The sequence below is a fragment of the Excalfactoria chinensis genome, chromosome 2 (assembly GCF_039878825.1).
Source record: "Excalfactoria chinensis isolate bCotChi1 chromosome 2, bCotChi1.hap2, whole genome shotgun sequence".
Classification (NCBI taxonomy): Eukaryota; Metazoa; Chordata; class Aves; order Galliformes; family Phasianidae; genus Excalfactoria; species Excalfactoria chinensis.
In genome coordinates, this window is record NC_092826.1 from 122,108,944 (window position 1) to 122,125,686 (window position 16,743).

A 16,743-nucleotide genomic window follows, 5' to 3' on the forward strand; every position below is an offset into this window, starting at 1 on the left:
AGCTTGACACTGCATCTTAAAGTAAAAGATTCAGAAATATTTCTCCAGATTAACTGAGTTTCAGTCAATGAAAAGATACCTTTTAAGTAGATTATTTGTATAACTGAAATGTCAGAAACTCCATTAAGGATATTGCTTAATCAAAAAAGGCTATGATGTGATCTCCATTCAAATCTGACAGAATTCATTTACTGGAATTATTTTCTGGAGGCATAAACATGCTGAAAAATAAAAACTAGGCTTTACTTCATTCTGTGTGAGTTGGTGTCTTAACTGTCTGTGACTCTAGAATTTCATTTCTAAACAAATTAAATACTTACAGGTTTCAGTTCTGCCTGAACAAGTGTAATACAGAGGTATTTACTGGGTCTGGCTAGAATGGAGTTAATTTTCTTCAGAGCATCCTGTATGCTGTAATTTGGATTTGTGACCAAAGCAGCATTTATGACCAAACCAATGTTTTAGTATTGCTGACATTGTTTACACAGCGTCAAGATTTCTCACACTGCCCTCCAGCAATTTGATTGGGGATGACCAAGAAGGAGGGAGGGGACATGGCTGGGCCAGCTGACCCAAAATGGCCAAAGGGATGCTCCACACTGTGTGACGTGCCCAGCCATAAAAGCTCAGAAGAGGAAGAGCAGCGAGAGGCATTTGGGGTTAAGGTGTTTGTCTTCCAAAGTAACCGTTAGGTAACGAAGCCCAGCTTTCCTGGAAATGACCGAACATCTGCCTGCCAAAAGGAAGTAGTGAATACATTACTTATTTTGCTTTCTTTGTTCGCATGTACTGCTTTGCTTCACTTATTAAGCTGCATTTAATTTTTGTTCTGGCTTTTGCCTGCACAATTCTCTTCACTTACTGTAGGGGAGAGTGAGCAAGCAGAACTTAAATACCTATTGGGATTAACCCACGAGTAGACACTATCATGACTAGGAAAAAATGAAGCTGTTACTAAGACCACAAATCAGACTAGTTCATTTTGGAGCAAAGTAAAAACTGCTTGCAAAGCAGTTGCTAAAAGATGTGACATATGGTACATTTGTACTGCTGGAAAGTTTTGAGTTTTCTGATAGTTTGGAGTGTATTTCATCGATTCATTCAGCTAATGAATTTTCGCTCTGTGTATATGTAGGAGAGGCATTCATGCTTTTTTTTTTACAGTCTGAGCTCTGAAGTTTTGTGGGTTTTGTTGTGTTTTGTTTCTGTGTTCTTTTGCTGTCATCATCCTTTGGAAATCTGGGTGTATTTAATCAACTGATATCTTTCTACAGAAACCTGGTAGGTGTCATTTGAAGTTCCAGTCACACTTTTGCAAACCAGTTTCCTACATGAATTCTCAGAATCGGCAAATTTGTCAGGTTATTTGTAGATCTTGCTCTTCATCATTATTGCTTATTCTTATGTCTTACAAAATGTCTGTGCAAGGTCCTTTAAAATTAATGTTGTTCTAGAAGATGGACTCCTACCTGCCATCTTTTTCTAGCATCCTACTGATGTTTAATTCTGTGGAAGAGGTAGAAGAAATTGAGGAAAGCAGAATGCTGTATGCCTTTTTAGGCCATTCTTGGGGGACAGTCAGGAACAGACAGAGAATAAGACCAAGACCTAAATTCTACCAAAAAACATAATTGAACTATTATTAGCCAAGAAAAAACAGCCACTTCAGATACTGAAGTGAGAAGCATGTTTATGATTAAGGACAGGAAGGATGTAAATTTACATGTATGAGTTTTAACACTTGTTGAAATTTAGTTTGAAGTTGCTTGCCTGAAATTATTAGGAAAGCAGTATTTGAAGGTATCATGATTTAAATACTGGAAGACAGCTTTTGAAAACCGCACTTACAGATCATAAATGAGATCACTTCTTTATGTCAGGGCACATAAAATCTATTTTGATCAATGTTTATTTCTCACGATTACTCTTTTTGTATGTTCTGCAGTTATTATAAGATATTGCACTTTTCCTTCGTCTTCAAATATTTACATTGCCACTTGGTGGCCTCATTTGATAAGGCAATAAACAATAAAAATCTTAGTTAAGATCCCTTCTTTTTTCCCATGGTGCGCAATTCAAATCATGTTATTCTTCCTATGTATCCAAGAACAGTGCATCACGTGTTGCAACTGGATGTGTGTATACTGTGTATACTGTGTTGACTGCTGTGGTTCTTGAAGCCTGAATCACTGATGATAAGGTGATCAGACCTGAAAGCTCTTCAATTAAGGACAGAACTGAATTGGATGAATTTTCTCCACTTTCTTCCTTGTAGTTCTCTGATGTTTTTATATTCCTTAGTCCTTTCTCCCTCAAAACAAAATCTCATCTACTACCAGCATTGTTTAATGTATTTTTAAGACTGTAACTAGTTCTGGCTTTGCCAATTCTTTTGCATTCTTTATTCTTATTTTCCCGACTTTATTACTTGCTGATATATTTTTTTAATCTTTCTTGTGAAACCACATCCCTTTAGAAAATGTTCCTGTCAATGATGGGTTGGAAACACAGTTCCCAGTGCCCTGATACTGAATCCACAGTGTCCTATGCTGCTGACTTAAGGCTCTGAGCAGGAAGCCCGAGTGTTATTCTCCTCCAGTCTTGTCTTGGGGTTTTTGTGCAAATTCTCTATTGGCCTTTTACAACTGCATAGTTTCAGGATATTCTCTCTCTCTCTCTTTCTGTATATATATATATATATAAATATATTTAAAGGCAGTTAAACATAAGCAATGATTAATTATTAAAATAGCAACATGTAAAATACCTTTGCTTTTCATTAATTCATTTACCTTTCTGTAATTACATTAAGACTGTTTAGGCATTTTTCTGTTTTGGAATATTACTTGATACACTTCAGGTCCTGCTTTATTTGTAATTGGAGCTGGTCAATCAATCTAATTTACTGCTAAGGTTGAATTCTTGCATGGAAAATATGGAACATTACTTTCTATCATACTTGCCATTCTGCAGAGTGTTGGCTTGTTCCTTATTGTTTATCCATGTATTGAGTGTTCCTTCCCAGTTGAGTTGCTGTAACATCATTAATCTCTTCCCAGTGTTTGCTCAGGGTCTCTATCTGCTCCTCAGTTCAATCATTAGGCTGAATTATTATTATTATTATTATTTTCTCCAAATCATGCCTCTAAATCTCATAAACTTGTAAGAAGCTGTTTTGGCCCACAGAGCATTAAAATGCCAAAGTGATGTGGTATCCCAAACTTCTCTGTAATTTTTCACCGTTTTGCTTAACACTAATTCTGTAGGTCCTTTAGTTGATTCAGTTTACCATGAATAAGGACTTACCAGCAATGTGAAATCTTTGATTTATTTCCAGGCCTCCACATAATTCCTTCATGATTACCCCTGGAAAATATGTTCGTTGCTTCAAATCAGTTTATTGGTTTAAATCACATCTGGAAAATAAAATATTTAAATACTTACATTTTGGAAGACTTTGCTGTAGCTTTCTGGACTGTCTCAGTCCTTTTTGTCAATGAATGCAGAATTAGAAAACAACATTTAACCCCATTTTACATGGTGGTGGGTGTGATTAAACTGAGACTACTTGCACTCCAGTGTAGTGCATTTGTATCCCAGCTTGTAGGTCTTGAATTCTCAAATATTTTAACAGTATTTTTCTTTATTCTCCAGATGGGGTTATCCACAATTGCAAAAATCAAGTAATTGTGTACCCATTTGTCTTAATATTGGGCCAACCAGCCATCTTCTAATACTCCCTTTTGCATTTAAGCAGCCCCTGGATTATTGTGTTCACACATCTATTGCATCTACTGCAACAGATCTGCTTGTTGTGAATGTAGTGCTCTTTATCTACAAGCTGCCAGGTCCTGAGCTTTGGTCACAACATCAAACAATGCTACAGGCTTGGGGCAGAATGGCTGGAAAGCTGCACTGAGGAAAAGGACTTGGGGGTATTAGTTGAAAGCTGGCTGAACAAGAGCTCACTGAATGCACAAGTGGCCAAGACAGCCAGTGGCATCCTAGCTTAAACCAGAAATAGTATAGCCAGTAGTACCAGAAAGGTGATCATCTCTCTATACTCAGCACTGGTGAGTTCTTTTCTGACCTTAATAGTTCTGTGATTCTATGATTCCAAGTGTCTGGCCACACCAAATTGTTAGTCTATAGAAGTCAGGACCCTTCTCTGTGCTTCACCCATCCATTAGCTTCTTTAGTAATCACCCCTCAGTTCCCTTATTTGCATGCTGTAAAGCGGTTAGATCTTTGATAATTTACTTTGTATTATTTTGTTTTGTTTTCAATATGGGTATTCAAATTTTATGACCATTGGAATGACTGCAAGCTTAGCAAGGGTATCTGCCTGAGACTATTTCAATTCCACTGCATTTGTGTTTTTTCTTTTGGTAATGTTTTTACTCAAGATGCATATTCTTTTTCTTCACTGATTTGTTAGGGTTTTTTTCCGTTTTTATTTTGAAACTACTGTTAAAGACTTCCTTTTCATGATTAGATGAAAGACAAGCCTCCTAGATTATGACACTGCATTTGCAGGTCATTATTACTCTGAACTGGTAGCCAAATAGTTAAAGCTTGTCATACGCCATCTAAAATTACGTACAAAACTAAGTCATTTCCTTTAGATTCGTCTTTTAATGTTGTTAGTGGAGCTTGTTAGCTCTGCTGCTTCTGCAGAGCTACTCTGCTGAAAGAAGAAAACACATTTCACAAGAGTTGCTGCATATCTAATACAGGATTTTTCATCTTCCCCATAAAAACTGGACCCCATCTGTGAACCATGCTGAATATTCTGTGGCACAAAGTCACCAACAGAGTGTTTATCTGATGACAGTTGACAGGTAAGAGATATGTAAATAGATAAATAGCACTTTTGTTCTTTTCCAGGTTAACAGGCTATATAGGACTGATTCTAAAACCTTGTTGTCTTCAACAGAAATTTCTTATTTTACAAAAGCCAGTGTTTACCCATCTAACCTAGGGCTTGATACATGTCTGGCTTGTACTTTTCAACTGATTATGTAGCTTAGCAGAGCATGTTGTGTGATATATATTACTGCAAAACCACCTCTAGTGACACATCCTGTAAGATCAAATGCCTTTCTAAATGTTACATTTGTCTTTTCTCATGCAGTAAATTTCTTTTCCATTTATTAAGGTAAATGAAACTCTAAAGTCAAAGACTACAACCTGCTTCTTATTGCAGCCTGTTGCTGAAACAGTGAAGTCTAGATTAGCAATGTCTAGCTGAACATGAAACATCTTAAAATAATTCAGGGAGACACAGACAGGGTTTGAACTTGCGGTTTTCCTTCTTTCTGTTCTTCTTTCTGTACTTGGTCATGAGATTTCTTCACTGGGTTGACTAGTGGCTTACTGTTTTATGCAAGTAAAAGGATGTTCTCATGAGAACTTAAGCATTTGCAAAAGAGAATATTACACATTTATTGCTGTGGATGTTGAACTATAGGAAAGTTCTTCTTTGATGATATCAGTGTTGCTCTCCCTTCTCCATCTAATACTGCTCCTGAATATTTAACTTCAGATTGTTCCAACTAAATTTGATCACGATTATCTTTAAAACCTGGGTTTTGTATAATGCTGGTGACTTCTTTCATATTTTCCCATATTTTCACACTTTTTTTTTTCCCATGTACCAACATATTATCCACATACGATGTGGTGTGACACTTCTTAATAATAATTTCATCCACATTTCATTTATATAGGTTATGGTGAAAGTGATGTCTCCTGTTTATTTTCATGGTAACTACAACAGATACAAAGAACACAGTGCACTGTTTGATAGAGCAAATTTTCAGCTACAAAACACTTTTCAACGCAAACACCACCATCAGCATTTTCACCAGTGACGAACAAGAATCTTCATGCACCACTTATAAACATCTGCACCAGCAGAAGTGGTCCACTGTCACTGTCACCACTGCTGAAGCATACTACCCTCCGCTTCACTGAGCTCACATGCACCATTTTGGCCGCCATTAAAATTCAGCAAGCATTGGTGAATGTCAGTGGGTTCATTTTTTCCTCATGGAGGAATTCAGTTCCATGCCTTTGGTTCATCGATGTCAGATGCCATTTTGTCAGAGTGCTCCTTTGCTGCCATCTGTCAGACAGCACCAACATGTAAAAGGTATATATATATATATATATATATATTGGTGGGAAGGTTCAACCTCTACTGCTGTACCACCAGCATCCACCTCTGACACTGTGAGCCAACATAATGAAGTAGGAGGCATTACTTTTGGAGCATCCCTAGTATTTGATCTAGAAAGTCTTGTGGTATTTGAACAAATCACTTTTGCTTTCCTCACTGGTACTGTCTTTGTTCAGGTAGCAGAATTACAAAGAGAGCATTGGCTAAGTCAGTAAGTGAAGTATCAGTCAGTACCAGTGAGATATTCTGCTGTGTGCTACTAAATTTTCATATGCCTTTTTTGTCACAAACAACCTGAGTGATGATTACTCATATGTTAAAAATCCACTGCTAGACTTTTTGTCAAGTGTTTGATACAGAGAAGAAATTAGACTTAAAAATACAGATCTTTGCACTCAGACCTTGGCTTTCTATAAGCTGTAGGTGGTGAGCTGGTGTCTGTCCTCTGTTTCTTGAGGGAGTTGATATTTTTTTCAGTGTGAAGGAGGATCTGGACCTTCAATTAATACACAGCTTCTATTTTTCCATATTTTAACTTACAGGCATACAAAACTGAAGGAAATTCTGTTACCCAAATATCTAGTGTTTTTACTTCCTCCGGATTCCTAATAACAATGCATCAATGACCCGCAGGAATCGCTCCACCCTCACCTCCCACTGGTCAGCACCAATTCCAGAAACATCCATAGCAAAATCTGTAGCTAACGCGTTTTGTTTAATCAGTACAGTGCCAATATTTCTCTGGTGTTTACAAGAGGAGTCCTCCCACTCCTAGGCTCAAAGGAACTCCTGTACTCCAGAACTTGGCAGCTATGTCACTGCAGGCAGAAGCCTCAATTACAGGTGCTTGAACATACTTTCATGTGTATGAAACAACATTTATAATTTTCCTGCTTTCTTGAGTTCCAAATGGAAATATTTTCTTTGGAGGCCATTTATTGACATTATAGTCTCAGTGAACATCATAGCAATAGAGGTAGTTAACGTTCTCTCCCTGATCACCTAGCACTAATATTGCTATTGGCCATTCCCATTGGTCATGTATGTAATTTTACCTCTAGTGCAGACTGTCCTTAGTCTTTGTTACTGAGAGGGTGAGATTATGCCTATGGGCTTCACTGAAAGGAGCCTGTCATATTCTATAGTTTATGTTCTTCCTCTTTGCCTTTCTTGTATGGATAGACAAAGCAAACCAGGAAAGAATTTATGGATTTTTTCCCATTTTCTCATATCATCTTAGACTTCTTTTTTCTCAAATTCTACCTTGTTGCTCTCCTGTACTCCCATTAGTGCTCCCTAAAGGATATTATTGTGGTATCTTGTTTTGCAATTACTGCTTGACATCTCCTTTTCAGAGAGATAAACCCACACTGGGGACTCATTTCCTTTTTGTTTTTCTTTTGATCTTTACTCTTAAATGGAGGCTGTGTGTCTCTAGTACCATATTTCTGAAAATTACAGTATGGACAGAGCTGCTGCCAGGCCCTCAGGACTGAGCTTTCCTTGCGTTCCTTCTTTCCTTCATTACCTTGCCCATTTCTTGAGGCTGAACTTGCAGCTCCTCTCATTTGTACCTTCTCAATTCACGTGTCCCAGAAATATTCTTGCCGACTTATCCCTTGCACAAACAGTACTGTGAAGGTACTGTGATTCTGTTAACTCCATGGCATGCTTGGATCAGTGTCTGTATGCCGATCCCAACAATCTTTCAAGGATGCATGTAACTTTACATTCTTGTTTTCTTCAAGATGGGATAAAATGCTAGCTAAATTTCCTTTCAGGGCTCAGATAACTGCTCTGAGACGACACTAAATTTCCTACAGGAGGTTCTTCCTACCATGTAGTGGATAATCATACCTCATTCTAATGCTGTACTTTTAAGGGGTGTGCAGTCTTTTCTAGATAAGGCCAGATAATTCTCAATGTCTGCAGCTACATTACGCAACTTTCTGAATTTGCTGGCCCCAATGTTTATACAATGACTCTTATTTGTGCTGCTGTCAGGTCACTTGCTGCTGTTATCCTATCCCAAGTTTTAGGAGCAATCAAGGAGTAGATAGTGCTGGGTCCGTTTTTACCATTGGTTTGGTTGCAATTGTGTCACTTGCTCACAGAAGCCTATTTTGCTCTCAAAGTAGCTTAGTTTTCAAGAGAGCTGGGGACTGAGTTTTCCTGTTTCATGCTGGAAAGATAAAAGTTAAAATATTCATTATGTATATTGCTCTGAGTAATTGTCAGTTGTGCCCTGGCTGAATGTTACTGAAGTAAAAGAGCTCTTAGAGTGTACAGAAATCCATCCAAAGGGAACAGCTTTCAGCACCTGTTCTCAAGTTAGTAAACGACTCACAGCACAAACTGTAAGGTAAACCTGGCTATTAGAAACTGAGGACCAACTCTGAAACATTGTTAGGACAGTACTTTGTGCACAGATCAAAAGAGGGACACAAGACCAGCTTTAGCATCATCCAGATCAAAGCTGATGTACAAGAGAGGGTTTTCATAACATTACTTGCCTCTATTTCTACTCATATTTTGCTATCATGTTTCTTTTGTTGTTGTTGTTGTTGTTCTATCACTATTTTTACATGTATATATGTATATTATCCCTATAAGTATATATGAAGAAGAAAGGGAATTTTCCCCAGTGAAAAGCATTGTTATTGCTTTCCCTGTCTCTTATCATGGTTTAGCACACCTGTGACTCATGTATTATGGCATGATAATCAAGTTCTTATCTTTACCCACGCAATCCATTGGAAGGACATCATCATCCTTTGTTAACCATTGTCAAAATAAGACACTATTTTTATTACCATACTAGTACAAACATGTTTTGATCACTGCCATAGTTGGGGTGCATCAGGAGAAACAGAATAATAAATTTGAGTCACTCTTGGGGTTAAAATGTTTATTGAGAACATCTTACTATGAAATCTTGGAGTAGGCATTGCTCTTCTTTCCTATCTTTACCTTTGTGTGAACCCAGAAAAATAGAAATTGTGACTGTGTGGCTGCCAGGGGTCAATGAAAAGTGAAATCTGTAATGCATTAAGTATGTTTGCCTAAACCGACCTCCAGAATATGAAAAGACCATTCAGGCAGTCATGATGCTGTACAGTTATCTTCCCTTTTAGGACTTGTATAGGCATGTATATATACCTTCCCTGAGATACCTACTACTCTTAAATAGTTCAGTGTATTTGAAATATGAAAACAGGGTGTAATTATGTCCTGTGAAGTGACCCACCACGACAGTGTTCAGAAGCAATATTAGTCACAGCAGCATTTGAAACAAGATGAAGTACTACAGTAACCACTTATTTATATATTTATTTATTATCTTGTAAAAGTATGATTTGACATACATATGTTAAACGGATCTTCTCACTCTCTGCCCTTTCCCCTTTCCTGCAGCACGTGGGCTGGGCTGGCCAGGTCATGCGGCAAAAAACTTCCTTTTTTTTCTTTGCTTCTTTGTCTCTTCCTCTTTTCTTTTTCCCAGGGCCTGTGCCCCCTGTCACAGACTTACATCTGTAACCCCGTGACACCCAGGCAGATCTTGTGCACAACACCGTGGAATCAGTGTAGGTTAATAGGACCCAGCCCTGCTGTTGTCCACTGCCAATACAATGGGCATTATGTGTGAACTGATTACGAGCCATGAGTGTGCCATGGGAGCTTCAGGTTGAATATTAGGAAAAAATTCTTTTTGGAAAGGATAATATATTGGAACAGGCTGCCTGAGCCAGCACAGAGCTGGTGGGGTCACAGGCTCTGGAGGTGTTAAAGAAATGTGTAAATGTGGCACTAAAGGACATGGTTCCATGAGCATGGTGGGAATGGGTTGATGGTTGGAGGAGGTGATCTCAGTGATCTTTTCCAACCCCAAGGAGTCTGTGGTTCTGTGACCATGAACACTAGGATCTCTGATTTCTACTGGGACAGCGTTCCTACCGTGCGTGGCACAGATGCACTGAAGGTGGAAAAGAGGCCTCTTCTTACAGTAGCAGGTATCACTGTTTGACATAAGTACTCAAATGAGTGGAGAACTGCTGCCTGAAGCATTGTTGCATAGTGAATGAATATGTTGCTCTCAGTGAACTAGGAGATGGAACCAGGGCTGCACTATTTAGACAGGATGGGCTGTTAATCATTCATTATTTGCGGCTGTCTATAAAAGGAAGTTGAAGGATCTTTCTCAGGTCATGACCTTTATAGTGTCATGTGTCATTGTGTGCAAGCAGAATGTAAACTGGGCTGCAAGCAAGTGACTCAGTGATGAGTCAGAGCAGGATGCCTAGAGAGCAAAGGGTGAAGTAACTGGCCATGAGCTGCTAACAGCATTCCTTCAGGTACCTCTGATAGAGCTACAGCACTGTACTAAGCCTCATGGTTTGAGGATCCCTGCGAACAGATTTCCCCCAGTGCTTCTGGCTCTGGGCTATATTATCTGTCTCACATTCTGTCTGGGAAGTAGGCAAGAAATCATCTTGTAGTTTCATTCCACACAGGGAAAGGGATAAAGCATTAAGGGAGACTCCTGAGACATACTGATTAGATAAATCCTTTGTAGTGGCTCTTTGCCTTGCTTCTTTCCACTGTTTATTAGGCAGGATGGTCTCTGTTTACCACCCTTACTCTCTAAGTGCGCTTATCACTAATTAAATTTCATTGATCTTTTTGCTATTTAATAATGATATGTTGCTTTGATACAAAATTTTTGCTTAGAAATGAGTATTAAATGAATCCGAAAAAAGGAGTAATTTAGATTTGAGAGGCAGAAGTCTGATGAATTAAAGTTTCAATGATAAACACATGGGAAAAAGATGTTTTGTCTTTCATATGGATAACGTTTGGGAATAAAGCAATAAACGTTGTTGGAATTTGGATACATTTCATTGAACTTACAGTGTGCCATCTTGTCAGAAGTTGAATGAGATTCAACTGAAAAAAGAACAGAAAAATAGTAATTTCAGTAGGTGAGAAACTGTCTTAGAACACTGAAATGTTTAAGCAAAACAAGTTACTGTAATATAGGTATTAATGAAATTATATTAAGGTCTATATGTACCCTAAGGAGACTGCTAAAAAAAATATTTGAGCTGTAGTACTTGCTGTGCAGAGAAGATGGAGACACAGAGTTCTTAAAATGGTTCCTAGGGTTGTTGGTTTTTTTCCTAGGATTGACACTCGTTTTAGCTTTTAATTAGCAAAAGTGTGATATTATTTAGCAAAGAGGACTTTTCTGTTATTTAAAGCATGAAGTGTATCAGATAAGGCAGATCAGCAATCAAAAATTGACATCTAAATGTCATACAGCTATCCCTCTCTGTGTGATGTTTGGCCAGTGAAGAGGCAACTTGAATTGCCCTCATTAGTGACTTAAGAAGCTGTGGCTTGCAAAAGAGATGATCTGACTGGTAGCATGGGAATAAATTTATCATACTTCATGCAGACTAGAAACTAGAGTAAGTTATGAGTCTTGGGCATTTTGGTATCTCTGTGAAGAAAGCATTTTTTTTTGTATCAAGGATGAGCCACAGTTGCAATTTTTCTATAAGACCACGTTCACAAATCATTCTATCAGAGGGTAAATTCTCTAATGCATAAGAAACATATTTCTATTTCTATTTATAAATAGCTGATCAACGCTTTGCAGTAACTTTCAGGTACTCAGGAGCTAGTGGCAGAAAATGAAAAAGATAGCTGGTTAAGAACCAGCCCACAGGAAGTGTAACACTTGTAGTGAGTAAGATTAGAAAAAAATGTATCTTCTTTAGGATCAATGTCAACATGTTTTCCTGATCCCCTTTTTTCATTCTCTCTGCCACCAGCTACAGCTGTTGACAGCCCCTAGGCTAAAGATGGCTTAAAGCTTCAAGTGGACAAGGAGCTTGTGCCTGAGTACACTGGGGAAGATAAGCAGCTCTGACTGACCATTGGATAGGACTTTAGAAAATGAATTTGTGGCAATTAAGATTAATGATCCTTTATGGAAAAAGAGAGATGGGGTTTCAAGAGAAGATATAGATAGTAGACAGTAGAGCACCTAGTCTGTGTCAGTAGAATGACTATGACTATATAATTTCTTCTTCACTAATTGTGGCCATAATGTGTCTGGCCATCATATGCATTAATCTTATGTTCTAATGGATGGAGATTTGCATGAGTTAATTCCTCTTTGGTAGTAGTGTTAATAATTTAGCACCATTATAGTTAATAATTCATCATTGTTTACTGCGAAGTGATCACATGCAGGCACATCTTGATATCATAACTGGTATCTTCCTGAAGGATACAGCAGGATTCACTGTCAGGGCTGTATGACTGTCATGGCATGTGAAGTGTATAGAGCTGTGGCACTTGGTAGTATGCTTCTAGAAGCAATAGTATTGATAATATGAAGCGCTAACCCTAGTGTCTATAGATAAGGCTATTTAAAGGAGCTTGTTAATGGGTGTGTATCTGGTGTAACTGAACACTGTTGAACCACATTTACTTTACGGTATAAATTAATTTCCTGCATAGTGTACAGCAAAACCGGACAAAACAATCTGAGCCTGGTCAAAGGCAGATATGTAAAACATGGACATGGTACAATAATCCATCCCACATGAGACTAATTAAATGAAGCAATTACTTTTAGTCATTTCACTAAAGTAACAAAATTCAATACATAAGATTAAGTAAAATAAATGAGAGTACGTCCATGTGGCATGGGAAAGGCAAATAAGTGATAGAAATTAAAAATATTTGCCTGTTTTTGAAATACAAGTTTTTTCTTTTTGCAAATTTTATTCCCAGAGAAATAATGGAGGAGACTGATTAACATTTATATAAGGGGAATATATGTAGAAAAAAAAGGCTCTTTTTAATGTGAATAAAGGTCTGATTCATTGCTTTGGATGCAAATAAACACTTCTCATTTTGATGGGCATTTAGTGAAGGCTTGTGAGAAATATGGAAGCTTCACACAATAAAACTGTGAAACACTTTGAGTGCAGAGAACAGTAATGTCAAAAACTGATAAAACAAACTCAGTCAAGAAAAGTTATAGGTGTTTTTTGTCTATCGTTGTTTTGTTTGTTTGCTGTCCAGAGTGGACAGACAGCACTTAGGAAATATCAGAAGTATTATCAATTGGAATGGAAGAAGCTGTTCTTCCTATTTGCTATGATTAGGAAAGGGGTGACAGGTCTAATGTATCTCAAGGGCAGTTTAAGTGAGATAGTCTGAAAGTCTTCATGTTTGCTTTTAGAAATTGCCAGTGAAGTGACAGAACTCAAACATCTGTCTAGAACCACAGATGGAAGGAGGACAGACAGGAACTGTAACTGCAGAATGGACAAAGAAATGGAACTTTGGAGTTCACTGCTCACAGGGAGACGCCAAACAACAAAATATTCTCATAATTTCCTGTGTAATCTAAACTTTTCACAAGTTGCATGAAATAGAGTGAAAATGTTCATAAAATACAATTTAAATAGGGCTGTGGAAGGGAATAAGTCAATATGAATGGCTTTTGGTTCTGGATAGGATATGATATTAATAGTATTACACATTTCGTGACTTCAATTTGTAGCCTCCTTTCCCTGCTCCACTGGAGCCCAGCTATCTATGGCCCAAGGTAATGCTGTATAACCCTCTCAGAATTCTGAGGAAATGACTAGAATCTGTGAAAGAGCTGCAAAAAAAGTTAAGAGAGTGGAATCCTTCAAGATGAGAACAGCAAAATCACAAAGATGAGGCTGTTGAGATGAAAATAGGCAGCAATTCAAGGATTCAAGAAAGAAAACATTATCATGAAAAAGAATAAAATATGAATGGAAAAATGGGGATTTGAAAGATGGCAATTCAACCACACCACGTATCGATTCCAGAGCAATGAAAACTAGCCCTATCCCACCTCACCAAGAACTTTTTGGCCAGTAAAGAGTTCTTTTATTCTTTATTCAGGGTCTTAATTGACTAACATATAGTAGTTTATTAATTTGAGCTAACTTTTGTGTGTAGTAACTAACCAGTAACCATTGTACATTTTTAAGTTGTGTGTACTCCGTTCTTTGTGTGTGGGAAAAGGGATCCATACAAAGAGGTTCAGTGAGGGAGACATGCTAGTTCAAAGTCCTTGATTAATTATATTGTTATGATCTTACCAGGCATATCATTGGCTGGAAAAAAATATAAGGAAAAAAAAAATGATATGTGTCTGTAAATATTCAACTTCAATTTTTTCTACCTGCATAAAAAGTCACTTATATTATTACTTTTCCATCATTTTTAGTAGCCATAGACTGTAAAGTGAAGTCCTAAATGGTCTTAAATGACTATATTAATATTTTGTACAGTGTATCATTTATTTGAAACCTTGTTTTTTCAGATTTATAAGTTACTGGTTTGACTAGGTGTGCTGAGAGTGAGCATCTGTCTCATCGGGAACTTCTTAATCCTGCCTTAAATACTGTGAGAAATATTACTAAAACTTAGACTAATGTAAACACATTTTCTTATTTTATAACAGTATTAAGAACCCAATTTTAAATGCAACTATACTGAAGGGAATGATGGTGAAAAATACTATCATCTCCCACACATTTATCTATTGCAGAGTCATACCTAATAACTTCAGTGATAAACAAGCACTGAAACACTTGTTTTCCATATATGGGAAATCTCTCTTAAAGGAAGCTACAGGCTCATGTTCTGCTGCTGATTAAGTAGAAGTCAAAGTTTTCAGAAGATGGAATGAGTTTGTAAATCTGAAAATGGACATATTATTAATAAGAACTCAGTGGCATTATTTCAGTTCATAGTACATCCCTTACCTGAACAAGAATTGACTCCAAATCAAATAACCAGGCAATAAAATGGAAGCTTTTTAACATCATTAAAACATACTTTTCAGAGCAGACTTTCATTTCAAACAAAAATTAAAGGTTGCTCCTTATGACAGTTTAATTGTCCTGAAGGTTAATCAAGGACAAGAGGTCAAGCAATTGCTATTGGAATTATCTTGTGGTGGAGCATATGAAACAGTACAGGAAACAGGAAATTATCGTTTCCTGATTATGTGATGGTTCTCTTCTTATAGGACAATTCTGACTGACAGAGCAGTGGCCAAGTTGGCAGAATTCCTGTACAGTTCCTTCTCCAGCAGTGGTTATCAGGATAGAGGCTGCTAAAATAGAACATGACTTTCCTGAGTATTGTAAGTCAGAGCTCATTCACAGTTGTTCTAACCTATTCTAGGGCTTAATGCCCTGGAATTCACCATTTCATCTACCTGGAGTATATTGGAAAATCCAGATCTCCATCTTTAAAGAAAAATAAAAGACAAAATAATGTGTCCTTTTCTCTGATGATAATGCACAAGGGCTTTGAATTATTCGTTTCAGTTTCTTTTCTTTTTTCCCCTATTTTTATATGATAGACGTTTAAAAAGGTTAGCAATTCTTGATATTATTACAAAATCTTTACAGAAGAAAATCTTTAAAATGATCTTAAAAAGATCTTTACAATTATCTTTCCAAAAAAAGATAATAGGTCATCATGTGACAGGGTTTTGAATCTGGTTTCAAATTTAGGTTAACTTTCTGTGTCAGTTATCTACTCCAAATTACATGCTAATTGGGTTTTTCCCTTTGCTGGCCTGCACCAGATACAAGAATACATTGCACCAATGTGAAAGCTGTGACATGAGAATCTCTCAACACAAGTTTTCTTCTGGAAGCATAAACAGTTGAAAGGAAATGGAGCACAGAAGCAGGTAGCCAACTGAGCTTCCCTTTCCTTGCCTACTGGCAGTGTTGGACCTGGTATACCCCAGGGTAAGGTCGGCCCTTTGGGCTGCCAGGACACACTGCTGGCTCATGTTTAGTTTGCTGTCAGCCAGAACCTTGGGTTTCCTTTCTGAGGGTCCTCTCAGTTTCCAGTCTGTACATATATGAAGCGTTTCTCCATTTCTTTGTCCCAGCTGCAGAATGCAGCACTTGCTTAAACTACATGATTGACTGACCCTCTAATTTCTTAAGATCTCTCTGCAAGGCCTCTTTTCTCTCAATGAAATCAATAGCTCCTCCCAGTTTTAGTGTCATACACTTAGTATACCTTCAACTCCTGCATCCAAATCATTGATGAAAACACTGAAGACAATTGGGCCTAAAATGGAGCCCTGAAGAACCCCACTAGTAACTGGCCTCTAGCCTGATGTAACCCCATTAGTATAAACCTTTCAGTACAACCCCTCAGCCAATTGTGTACGAATATCTGAAAAGTGGGTGCAATGAGGATGGGGCCAGGTTCCTTTCAGTGGTGCCCAGTGGCAGGACAAGAGACAACAGGCACAGACCAGAACACAGCCCTCTGAACCCCAGGATCTTGTTGTGCTGTGTGGGTGCCATAGCACTGGCACAGTTACCCTGTGCCTGGGCTCTTTGGAGATCTTCAGAAGCTGCCTAGGCATGACCTGGACACCTGATCTGGGTGGCCCTGCTGCAGCAGTGTCTGTGCCAGCTGTACTCAAAGGTCTCTGCCAACATCAGTCACGCTGTGATTCTGTGATT

At 37.9% G+C, this 16,743-nt stretch overlaps 1 protein-coding gene across 2 annotated transcripts in view; it reads left to right on the forward strand.

Moving 5' to 3' along the window:
* The first annotated feature begins 4,617 nt into the window (after positions 1-4,617).
* Positions 4,618-16,743, forward strand: part of LOC140249193 (ATP-dependent translocase ABCB1-like) — a 44,039-nt gene continuing 31,913 nt past the window's right edge. The window contains exon 1 of one of the 2 annotated variants that reach the window (XM_072330573.1): positions 4,618-4,841. The gene's annotated coding sequence lies outside the window, so the exon portion shown is untranslated. Of the gene's footprint in view, positions 4,842-15,839; positions 15,948-16,743 lie in introns of those variants that run through there. The other variant, XM_072330572.1, reaches the window with a different exon arrangement.